We start from the raw sequence: 12,066 nt of genomic DNA, 5'->3' as shown, positions 1-12,066 counted from the left end.
TTCAGAAAATAAAAATTAAGGGCAGATGTAGCCCTAATAATAAAAACAATTTAGTATTTGTGCAAGAAAAAAACCTATAGATCAATGGAATAGAATAGAGATTTCAGACATATTTCTCTTTGAGGAATTAATGTAAGATAAAGCTAACAGAACCAATTAATAGGGAAAGGATGTTTGTTTAGGAGATGGCATTGGGAAAATGGACTCACTCTATGGAAGGAAATAAAGCTGTGTCCTAACCAACATCAACTACTAAACAAGGGTCTGTAACCTTTACAGTTAATAGAAAACAATGTAAGAGAGCATCTTTGTGATCTAAGGATAGGGAAGGACGTCTGAAACAAAATTTAAAAAATATAAACCCTAAGACAAAAACTTAATTGAATTTGAGTCATCAAAATTAAGGATTTCCATTCAGGGAAGAACACTATTGACAAAGATAATAGATGAAAATCAGAATGAGAAGTATTTGCAATGTTAAACTGATGAGGTATTAATGAGTAGAATATATTAGGAACTCTTGAGAATGACAAAGAGAAGATAGTAACCTCAAGGAATAAGAGCCAAATGGTGTGAAGAGGCAATTTACAGAAGAGGAGAAAAAATGAAACACATGAAAAGATCCTCCGAATCTTCAGTAATCAGAGAAGTGTTAATTAAAACAGCACTCAAGTTACTTTATACCCATTAGACTAGCAAAAATTAAAAGGCTCCATATTGCCAAGAGTTGATGGGAAGCGGGGGATATAGGAAACCTTATGTATCATTGGTAGGAGACTAGAGAGTTGCAGCCACAAAGGTAAGACCCAGAACTCAAGGAATCATAAGAACTGCAGGATTCAGAGTTTCATCTGCAGCCAAGGTCCACACTAGCAAAACAGATGCTTGCCATACTGTCTCTTTACTCAGTCAGTTTCAAATTTGAGTTTTGCTCAAGGCATTTTGATTTACAGACACAAAATCACTTCCAGTACTGTGGCTGCAAGGGAGTTAGGGAAATATAGGTTCTAGTTTCTACCTCCATAGGGCGGGAAGGCACAGAAGAGTGGAGTTCCACCATCTCCCCCCAATTGGGGTTTGTGCATCAGTATTTTATAAAATCTCCCTATGGGATTCTAATATGTTTCCAGGGGTTTAAACACTACACCCAAAGGATGCTGGAAAAGAGAGAGAAGGTGCTGATTTAGTGTCTCCACCGCACCATCACAGAAGTAAGACCTGGGTGCACACTCAGTATTATTGATGTACTTGTGTTCATATCGTTTGTCATGATACTGTAGAAATTTGTCTTTACCAAGAAAAGCATTGGCCCAAACTCATTTTTCCCAAGAAATTAGGTTATTTAGAAAAGCAATTTACTGGAGATATGGAAGATGATAATTAGCACAGTCAAGGGTAAGTCATCCAATTAAGGGAAACTAAGAGGAATGTGCTTTAGTATTAGCAGAGAATGTAGTAGAAATTTTTAACACACTCAGTTTGATAGTCTCTAGAACAGACATAGCAGAAAAAGCTCAGCCTATCAGGGATGACTTTGGGAAATGGAGAATTGAATACTTAACATAAAACTGTGTTCATTGAGCTCTGGGCTTTGTCCACCAGAGGAGCCCTGTGGTTTCTAAGAGCTAACTGGTGAATCATAGAAACCTGTAGAATGTCATTGATTCCATTAAGAAGTAAAACCTTAATGAAGTGCAGATGGAGCATTCTGTGGACCGTTAGCAATTTCCACTACAGGAAAAATAGTGGCTTCCGCAGTGAATCTGAAGATTGTGGGTAGAACGTAAACTCAAGATCTTTGGAAAATAAATTGCTTATGGATAGATGCTAGAGAAGCCCACTAGCATTCAAAACAATCACATCATATGCTAAAAGTCACACACATAAACACACACGATACATACATAATTAAATAGAAATAATAAAATCAAAAGTGCCCTATCATTAGCAGGTTTGTTTTGGTTCTTTTCCTACCTTTATCTTGCTACCCTCACTCCTTTCCAGGATTTTTCCTGATAAGCACTAGCTCATTAACTCATGTGTTTGTGAAATCCTCTCTCAGCCTCTACTTCTAAGGAATCAGACACAGAGATTCAAAATGATTCCTATTTGTCCAAGAGAGAAGCCAGATACTCACTTTCATAGCCCCTGTGGCAGATTGGATAACTGTTGCTCAAATAACTTTGTTCTCTTCTTGCTGTGCTACTCTCAGTGGGCTACTCTCAACAGCTCTGTGTGGTTGAACTGAAGAGTGGCTGTATGACTTAGTCTGGCCAATGAAATGTTGGTAGAAGTAGCATATGTCACTTCCAGAAATTTTAAGAGCCAGTATGTATTTCACTGTGTCTCTTCTCTCTTTGCCCGAAAGCTGGTAATTTTCTAGATACAGTCTGCCCTCCCAGGTTGGATCCTGGGTTGGTGATGATAGGAGACAGAGCTACAGCCAACCACAATGGACACGCAGCATGAGCAATAAATAAAATATTGTTGTTATAAGCCTCTGTTGTAGCATGCTGCATTAATTCTTTTTGAGAACTATTAGCCCTGAGCTAACATCCGTGCCCATCTTCCTCCAGTTTATGTGTGAGATGCCTGCCACAGCATGGCTTGGCAAGTGGTGTGTAGGTCTGCACCCTGAACTGATCTGAACTGGCAAACCCCAGGCCACTGAAGCGGAACATGCAAACTTAAATGCTGCACCACCAGGCCAACCCCTGCATTAATTCATTTTTTCTCATTTGTTGTATATGGTATTTCATTGTACAAATACACCACAACTTATTTATCCCTTCTACTATTGATGGGCATTTATGTTATATCTGGTTTTTTTTAATATTATGAACTAAGCTGCAATAAGCTTTCTTGTAGAACATATTTTAATGCACAGTGTAAACATTTCTGTTGGGTACGCATGCAGAACTGGAACTACTGGGTAACGGGGTACACATATGGGCAGCTTTAGTAGATACTGAGAAGCAGTTTTCCAAAGTAGTTGTACTAACATACTCTCTCACTAAAAACTCTGAAGAGTTCTAGCTGCTCCCCTTACTTGCCAACAGTTAATACTGTCAGTTTTTGTATCTTTTTAATTTAATTTAATTTAATTTTAACTATTCTGACAAGTATGTAAGAATATCTCATTGTGATTTTTATTTGCAATCCCTAGATGACTAATGGAATAGACACATTTTCCTATGGTCATTGGCCATTTGGAATCATGTTTTGTGCAGAGAATGTTCAAATTGGGTTGACATTATTTTTCTTATTGATTTGTAGATATGAGTCCTTTGTGGATACTTGTATTGAAAATATATTCTTCCATTTTTTTGGTGAATCTTTTCATTTCTCAATCGTTTTTTTTTTTTTTTTTTGAGATTGGCATCTGTTGCCAATCTTTTTTTTTTTCCTTCTTCTTCCTCTCCCCAAAGCCCCCCAGTACATAGTTGTATATTCTAGTTGTAGGTCCCTCTGGTTGTGCTATGTGGTATGCTGCCTCAGCATGGCTTGATGAGTGGTGCTAGGTCTGTGCCCAGGATCTGAACCAGCAAAACCCTGGGCCGCTGAAGCAGAGTGTGCAAGCTTAACCACTCTGCCACGGGGCCAGCCCCTCAATCATTTCTTTTGATGAATAGAAAATTTGCAATTTTATTTACTAATTTATTTGCTTATTTGTCTGTTTATTTTTTGGTGAGGAAGATTTGCCCTGAGCTAACATCTGTGCAAGTCTTCCTCTATTTTGTATGTGGGATGCTGCCACAGCATAGCTTGATGAGTGGAATAGGTCCACGCCCAGGATCCAAACCCATGAACTGGGGCTGCCAAAGCACAGCGTGCAGAACTTTAACCACTGGGCCATGGGGCCAGCCCAGAAAATTTGCAATTTTAATGAAATCCAATTTATCAACATTTTTCTTTATGGATGTAGCTTTGCGTACCTGTTTAAGAAATCTTTGAGTAGGTTATGAAATATGCTTCTTTATCTTATAAAAGATTTATTATTTTATTTACCACATTTAGATTTATCATCTATCTGAAATATATTTGAGGGATTCCTGTGAGTAGGGAGCAAGATTCATTTGTGGCCACATGTATATCCAAATGATTGAACATTATTTATTGAAAAGAAAATCCTTTCCCCACAGCATTGCAGTGGCACTTTGTCATAAATAAGGTGAGCGCATATGTGTGGATTTATATCTGGACTTTTTATTCTGTTCCACTAGATTATTTGTCAATCATTGCACTAACGTCACATTGTTTTAATAATATATTTATAATAAATCTTGATTTTAGGTAGTAAAATCCTCCAAATTTGCTCTTCCTCAACATTTTTATGGCTATTCTTGGCTTTTTGCACTTTCATTTAAATTTAAAATCAGATTGCCGATTACTACAAAACTTTGCCAAGATTTTAATTGAGATTGCACTGAACGTATCCATCACTTGAGAATAGTGGACGTCACTACATTTGAGTCTTCCAGTAACTGAAGTTGGTGTATGTGTTTCGTCGTTTTCTGTGTAGAGATTTTGTATGTCTTTTGTTAGATCCTAAGAATTTAGTAGTTTTGATGCTATTATAGATAGTACCTTTTTAAAATTATTTTTTCTAATTATTCCATACTATACAACAAGAAATGATTCTGTAAACTGATCCTGTAGCTAGCTACCTTGGTAAATTCACATGTTAATTTTAATAATTTATCTGTAAAGTCGTTTATATTATCAACATATCAATCATGTTGTCTGTGAATAATGAGTGTTCAGGTTTTCTTTTCCAATCTTGGTATCTTTTATTTCTTTTCTTTTTCCTCTGGTTTAATAGTGAATATATGTGATAATGGTCAGTGTCCTTGTCTCTTCCTCAGTCACTGGGAAAGCTTCCTTTCTCATCAAATATGATGTTTGCTATAGTTATCCACATTTAGTAGCTATTCTTTATCTGATTAAGAAATTTCCATTCTATTTCTAATTTACTATGATTTTTTTAAATCATAAATGAGTATTGAATTTTTAAAAATATTTTTTCTGCATCTATTGAGATGGTCATTTTTCTCCTTTACTCTGTTAATTATACGATTGGTGTAAAGCTTTAAGCCAAACTTGTGTGCTGGGAATATACCCTATTGGTCACAATAAATTATCTGTTTACATATATTGTAGCTTCAGTTGGTTAATACTTTAAGATATTAATGCCCCTGTTCATGATAAATATTGGTTTGTAATCTTAATTTTCCTTTCTTATAATTAACTTGTCAGGTTTTCATATCAAGGTTATATTGGCTTGTTGAAAGAGTTGAGAAAGAGTTTTTCTGTTTTGTGAAGAGTGTGTAAAATGTAGTATTTTTTCTTTTTTAAATGTTTGGAAGAATTCAGTTGTGAAGCTATCTGGAACTGAAGATTTTAAATTACAGATTCAATTTCTTTAATAAATATGAAAACATTGAGATTTCCTGTTTCTTCTTGTGTATATTTTGGTAAGTTTAGGAATTCATCCTTTTCATCTAAATTTCTAAATTGAGTGGAATAAAGTGGTTAATAATATGCTTTTTTTTCACCATCTTTAGGATCTGTAGTAATAGTCTCTTCTTCATTTCTCAACATTAGAATTTGTCATCTCTCTCTCTCCCTCTGTGTCAGTCTTACTAGGGATTTATAAATTTTATTAGTATTTTCAATGATCAACTTTTGAATGTTTTGGCTTCTCTAAGTTTTTTTATTGTGGTAAAATTCACATAACATAAAATTCACCATTTTAAAGTATAAATTTGGTGGCATTTAATACATTCACAATATTATACAACCATTACCACTATCTAGTGCCAAAATATTTTCTTTACCCCGAAAGGAAACCCATATGTGTTAAGCCATTACTCCCCACTACCCTTTTCCCCCAGCCGCTAGTAACTACTCATCTGCTTTCTATCTCTGTGCACTTGCCTGTTCCGGCTATTTCCTATAATGGAGTCACACAGTGTGTGACCTTTTGTGTTGGGCTTCTTTCACGTAGCATATTTTCAAGGTGCATCCACGTTGTAACATGCATCAGGATTTCATTTTTTTTTAATCACCGAATAACATTCCATACAATGGATGTTCTCTCTTTAAGTTTGTTTTCTATTTCATTGATTGTTGGTCTTATCTTTGTTATTTCCATCCTTCTACTTTCTTCAGATTTTTCAGTTTTTGAGAAGCATGCCTAGATAGCTGAAGTGAAGTGGTACAGTTTTGTTAGTTTTGCTTTATATACATTGAGCCTCTGTTTTTAGGTGCACCTAAATTTAGACTTACCAAAGCTAGACACACACGTTTGGTGTTTGGGGCTCCCCCCCTTCCTACCTAGATGGCTTTGCATAATATGGGGATAATAACGTTGGTCTTGTCTCATTCATCAGGACGAAAGCACTTTTTAAACTCATGTCTACACTTAAGTATAACTTTATCGTCTGCACCACAGTTATTTTAGATGTGCACGTGGTTTCACAGATATTTTCTCATTTATTTCATACAGCAGACCCATAAGAATTATCTTCATTTTATAGATGATATTTCTGCTACTATAGAATTTCGGAAAGTGACCGTGACGTCAGTACTCAAAGTCCAGTGGTTTTCTGGGCTTGCTTTCTATCTTCACTAGAGCTGCCTCATGCAGAATGGTGTTCGTGGGGTTTTTAGGGCATCGGAATTTCACATTTTCAGACACTAGAGAACATTGCTGCTACTGCCAAAAAGGTTCAGCGTCCTCAAGAGGAAGACCAAGTACAGCTACCAGACCAGCCCCTCTCTGCCTGCACAGAGCTTGACCGCAAATTCGGCTCTGGCTCTCTGCCAATGCACTGTCAGCTTTTACAGAATACTCACTGAATTTGAGTTTTTGTGGGAAAATAAAAGAATTAGTAGATGGACTTTTTCCCAAATGTACTTAGGAAGTAACATTTTACTACGTGCAAATAAATATTTAGCACATGAGGCCTGAGGGAGGAAAGGAACAGAATGATAAAAGTCACAGCAGTATCTGAGTTTTTCATAGGAAGTGTTTTTTTTAATGTTACGTTATAAATTGCTGGCGATAAAAAGAAATTCTGAGTTTAAAAAAACCTCCATAATTTTCCATAAATTTTAAATTTTCATATTAGATGGGCTCAACCATACACTTTTTTACACATTTTACCAAAAACATAAATAGGAACTTGTTGTATAATTGATAGTTTCTTAGAATTGTGTTATGAATTAATTGATCTTTTTTGTCTTTCCTAGTGGTACATAAAATAATAAAATAATTAAAGTAATAAAATAATTATGTATTTAATATTAATGGCATTTTAAGTCAATAAAATATGGTATATTAAAGCCTCCTGTAATGATTTTCAAACGTTCATTCATTCATTTATTCAATAGTATATATTGAGTACCTACTCTGTGTTAGGTGCTGTACAAGGCTTCAAGGCTATAACAATAAGCAAGCATTGTTATAGAGGTTTGTAGTCAGGTGAGAAAAACAGGAAAGTAATAAGGTATTAATAATACAGAGTGATAAGAATAATAAAGAAGATGCACAACATTTGAGAAGGTTACTTAGGAATTAGGGGTCAAGAAAGGCTAGCTGAAGTAAATTCCAAACTGAGGCTTGAAGGAGCAAGTAGGATTTGGTCGTATCAAAAACAGGGACTAGAGAGGTTATGGACAAAAATGTTTCAGACAAAAGAGTAGGTGCACAGGCCCAGGACAAGAGTTCCACCAAGAGTGGACCGTTTCAAAGGAATTGATAGCCCATTGGATATCATTAATTATCAACAGTTTTCACTTTTCTTTTGGACAGGGATTCTTAATGTCTGGCCCTGGTCACCATGGGCGTCAGGAGTGGGTATGTGAAACCACTGAAAGCGAATGCGCGTGCTTTGTAAGTGTATGACTCCAAGAAACAGGGTTTACTGCATGCATCAGAGTCTCAAAGTTGGGTCCCTTGAAAAAAAGTTAGGAATCACTGTTCTAAAGTCTCACAGAGTAGAATAAACACGTTGGAAAGGATTTTCATATATTGTATAATTTATATAATCAATAAATTAGTAAGTTAATAAATTAACTGGGTCAGAGGAGGAGAGAGTGGCATCTCTTGTCTACTCCCAACCCACCCTTCAGTCCCTACTCTTCCTGATTCCTGTATAGCCCATCCCTTGCCATTCATCCATTCTTTCACTCGTTCTCCAAATTTTTGAGTACCTGCTGTGTGTCAGAAACTGTTCTAGGAGGTAAAGAGAAGGTAGATGACAAATTAGTCAAGGTCTGTGCCCCCTCAAGTTTACATGCTAATGAGGGAGGGCAGGCTGCATACAAGTAAACAAATAGACAAACAGGGTGGTTTCATATGGTGAAGAGTGCTGTGAAGGCAGGGGTGATAGTCAGAGTCCTTCACAACCCTTATCACACACCCTCAGTAAGTCTAGTTGAGTGGAGCAGTATGCTGGTGAAGAGTCCTGGACACTCTGCCGTGACGGCAATAACCCCTTAGTTGCTGGATCATAGTAAAGTGCATGTGAGGAGGGGGTTTTCAGGGAAGCGGAAAGGTCAGAGTTGTGGGAGACCTCTTGGGGGATTTGAGGAAGTGGCACTTTACCAACCAGTACAGAAATATGTCATTAGTCTAACATCCAGTAATTCTGTACTGGTGCTAACAATTTCATATCAGCTCTGGGGTCATAGTGACAGGCAGTGGGCAGAGGATGCAAGCGGAGGTTACTATAGATAGTAACATTGGAAAAGGCCTCTCAGGAGAAGTGACATTTCAGCTAAGATCTGAATGACAAGAAAGAGAAACTCAAGGAGCAGGTGAGGGGTTGGGAAGAGCATTCTAGCCAAAGAATAGCAAAGGCAAAAATGCTGAGATGCTATAAACTTGACATGTTTTCAGGATGATAAGAAGGCTGATCTTGCTGAAACATTATGCTGAGTGAACGATAAAAAATTGGGTCAGATCGTTGACACAGGCCAGATCTTGTGGGGCATGTTAGGCCATGATAAGAAAGCAAAATGAGAAGCCGTGAGGAGGACTTTAAGCAGGGAAATGATATGAGCTGATTTACAATTTTAAGATTACTCTGGCTGCAGTGAGGAGAATAAATTGGGGGGTTAGGGAGAGAGTCACAAAGAGGTTGTTTGAGACTACGGTAGCCCAGACCAAAGTGATGCAGTGGAAATGGAGAGACGTGGGCTGATTGAAGATTTATTTGGAAGTTGTGGTGATTTTAAAGATATGTCCACATATTCTTTGATATGCCTCCCCTCAAGAGGTGGAGCTTAATTCCTTTCCCCTTAAATGTGTGCTGGAGTTAGTCATTTGTTTCTAGCAAGCAGAACATGGCAGAAGTTAGGAGATGTCACTTCTGAAAGTTAGGCTATTAAAAGATAACAGTGCTTCTGTTTTGGGAGCAGGCTGTCTTGCTTTGTTAGATTCTTCACCCTGGGGGAAGCAGCTACCTTGTTATGCTGTAGCTCTGTGTAGAGGCTCATGTGACAGGGACTGAAACCTGCCAAGAACCATGTGAGTGATCTTGGAAGCTGATCTCATCTCCTCCAACTACTCCCCCACCCCAGTTGAGTCTTCAGATGAGACTACAACCATATTAGTCAGGATTCTTCAGACAAACAGAACCAATAGAATAGATAGATAGATAGATAGATAGATAGATAGATAGATAGATAGGTAGATAGACAGATAGATAGATATAGATACAGATATATCAGATTTATTATGGGAATTGGTCCACATGATTATGGAGGCTGAAATATGTCACAATATGCTATCTGCAGGATGGAGAACCAGAAAAGCCAATAGTATAATTCAGTCCAGTCTGAAGACCTGAGAAATGAGGGGGCCACTGGTATAAACCTCAGAGTCCAAAGGCCCAAGAACCAGAAGCTTTGACATCCAAGCTCTGGAGAAGATGGATGTCCCAGCTCAAGCAAAGAGAGAGAGAATTCATCCTTCCTCCACACTTTTGTCCTACTCAGGCCCTCAGTGAATTGGATGATGCCTGTCCACACTGATGAAGGTTGATCTTCTTTATTTAGTCTACTGGTTCAAATGCAACCTCTTCTGTAAACACTTCCACAGACACACCCAGAAATAATGTTGTCCCAGCTATCTAAGGATCCTTTAGCCCAGACAAGTTGACACATAAAATTACATTACATTACAACAACTCTGGCTGATGACTCAGGTACCAGCTCAAGAGAGACCTTGAGCCAGAGATATCCAGCTATGCCACATCTACATTTCTGACCCACAGAAATTATGAGATAATAAATGTATGCTGTTTTTAACTGCTGGGTTTTGATGTAATTTGTCACTGAGCAATATACAATTAAGACTGAAGAAGAGCCTATGGGACTGACTGATATATTTGGTGCCAGGAGGTGTAGGAGAAAGGTATGGATGAATGAGGATGTCTAAGTTTGGAGTCTGAGCAACTGGATGGTAGTGGTGCCATTTATTGAAGTCTGGAGAGCTTGGAGGACATAATATGTTAGTGTGGGGAAATCAAGAGTTCTGCTTTGCACACATTTTGAAGAGGCTATTAGACATCCCAGTGGGAGTGTTTACCAAGCAGCCAGTCAGTGAGCACAAAGTGAGTGCTCACCAGCCAATCAGTCGTTAAATGTCTAATAAGGGACCACTCTTTTCCATGCCCTGGCGTCATAGTGGGGAAAAGACAAAACCCTTGACTTCAAGGAGCTTCCATTCCATTAGACAACAACAGACCACAAATGTGTAAATAAATTAACAAGATGATTTCAGAAACAATGAGTAATGAAAAAAATGGGATAAGATCCAAAGGTTGCTGGAGGTAGGGTGTGCTTCTTTAGCTGGAGAGATCAAGGATGATTTGTTAGAGCCACACTGAGAAATTTGAGCTGGGTGTATACATTTTGGAAACACCAGCATGCTGATGGTATTTAAATCCACTGGAACTGATGATATCTCCTTGAGGGAAAACGTAGAAAGAAAAAATATCTCAGAACTAGTCCTAGGGCTTCATCATTTAGGCATCAGTGGCAGGAGGACTCTGCAAAGAAGTCCAAGAAGGTAAGAGAAAAACTGGAAGAGAGTAGGATCACAGATTCCAAGAGAGGAAAGTATTTAAAAAGAAGAGAGTGATGATCTATGCCCAACGTGGTTACGAGTTCAGTATGATCATGGCAGAGAAGTAACCACTGGATTTGATAACATGGATGTTATGAGCGGGTTATAACAGCAAATGGTATAGTTGAGCGAAAGGAAGACAAGCTATATTAGAATGGGTTAAGTAGAGAATGGGAGATTGGAGATAGTCCCTAAAGTTAGTTGCTGAATTAAACAATAATTTTCTTATGCTCATAAACAACAAGTAAAGCATTTGGGCAGGGCTCAGCAGGTAGATTCTTCTGCTCCACATAGTGTCCAACTGGGGTGCCTCAGTGGTATTCAGTTGGTGGCTGGATTAGTCTGGAGTGTCCAGGAAGGTTTCACTCATGTCTGCTGTTTTGGTGGAGTGGCTAGAAAGCTGGCCTTAGCTGGCTCCCTTCCCTCTCCATGTGTTCAGGGCCTTTCTCATGGACACTCCAGTGGGGTGATCAGATTTATTATGCAGAAGCTCAAGGTTTAGGAGCAAGTGTTCCAAGTGACAGGAAGTGGAAGTCGCTGGTCTCTAAGGCTGTGCCTGCAAACTTGAATAGCATTGACTATATTTTATGAATTACAGCATTCACAGAGTCAGCACCAACTTGAGGGGAGGGGTCCGGTGCACCACCTCAGTGGAAGTAGTGTGGAAGAATTTGTAGCCATCGTTGATCTGTTACAAGAGGTGTGAAAAAGGAAGCAGCAACTGTTGACGAGTCTTTTGAAGAGTTTTTTGTTTACAGGAGGAGCAGAGAAAGAGGGCAGTAGTTAGAATGTGAGATTAAAGAGCATTTTCTCCAGAAAACTATAAGTGACACTAAAGCGTGTTGGTATCTGGTGGCAATATTTTAGAAAAGAGAAAGAGATGGATGTTGTAGGAGAGAAAATGACCAAAATCCTTGAGAAAGAAAGAA

The sequence above is a fragment of the Equus quagga genome, chromosome 8, assembly GCF_021613505.1.
Source record: "Equus quagga isolate Etosha38 chromosome 8, UCLA_HA_Equagga_1.0, whole genome shotgun sequence".
NCBI lineage: Eukaryota > Metazoa > Chordata > Mammalia > Perissodactyla > Equidae > Equus > Equus quagga.
This window is presented reverse-complemented; position numbering follows the sequence as displayed.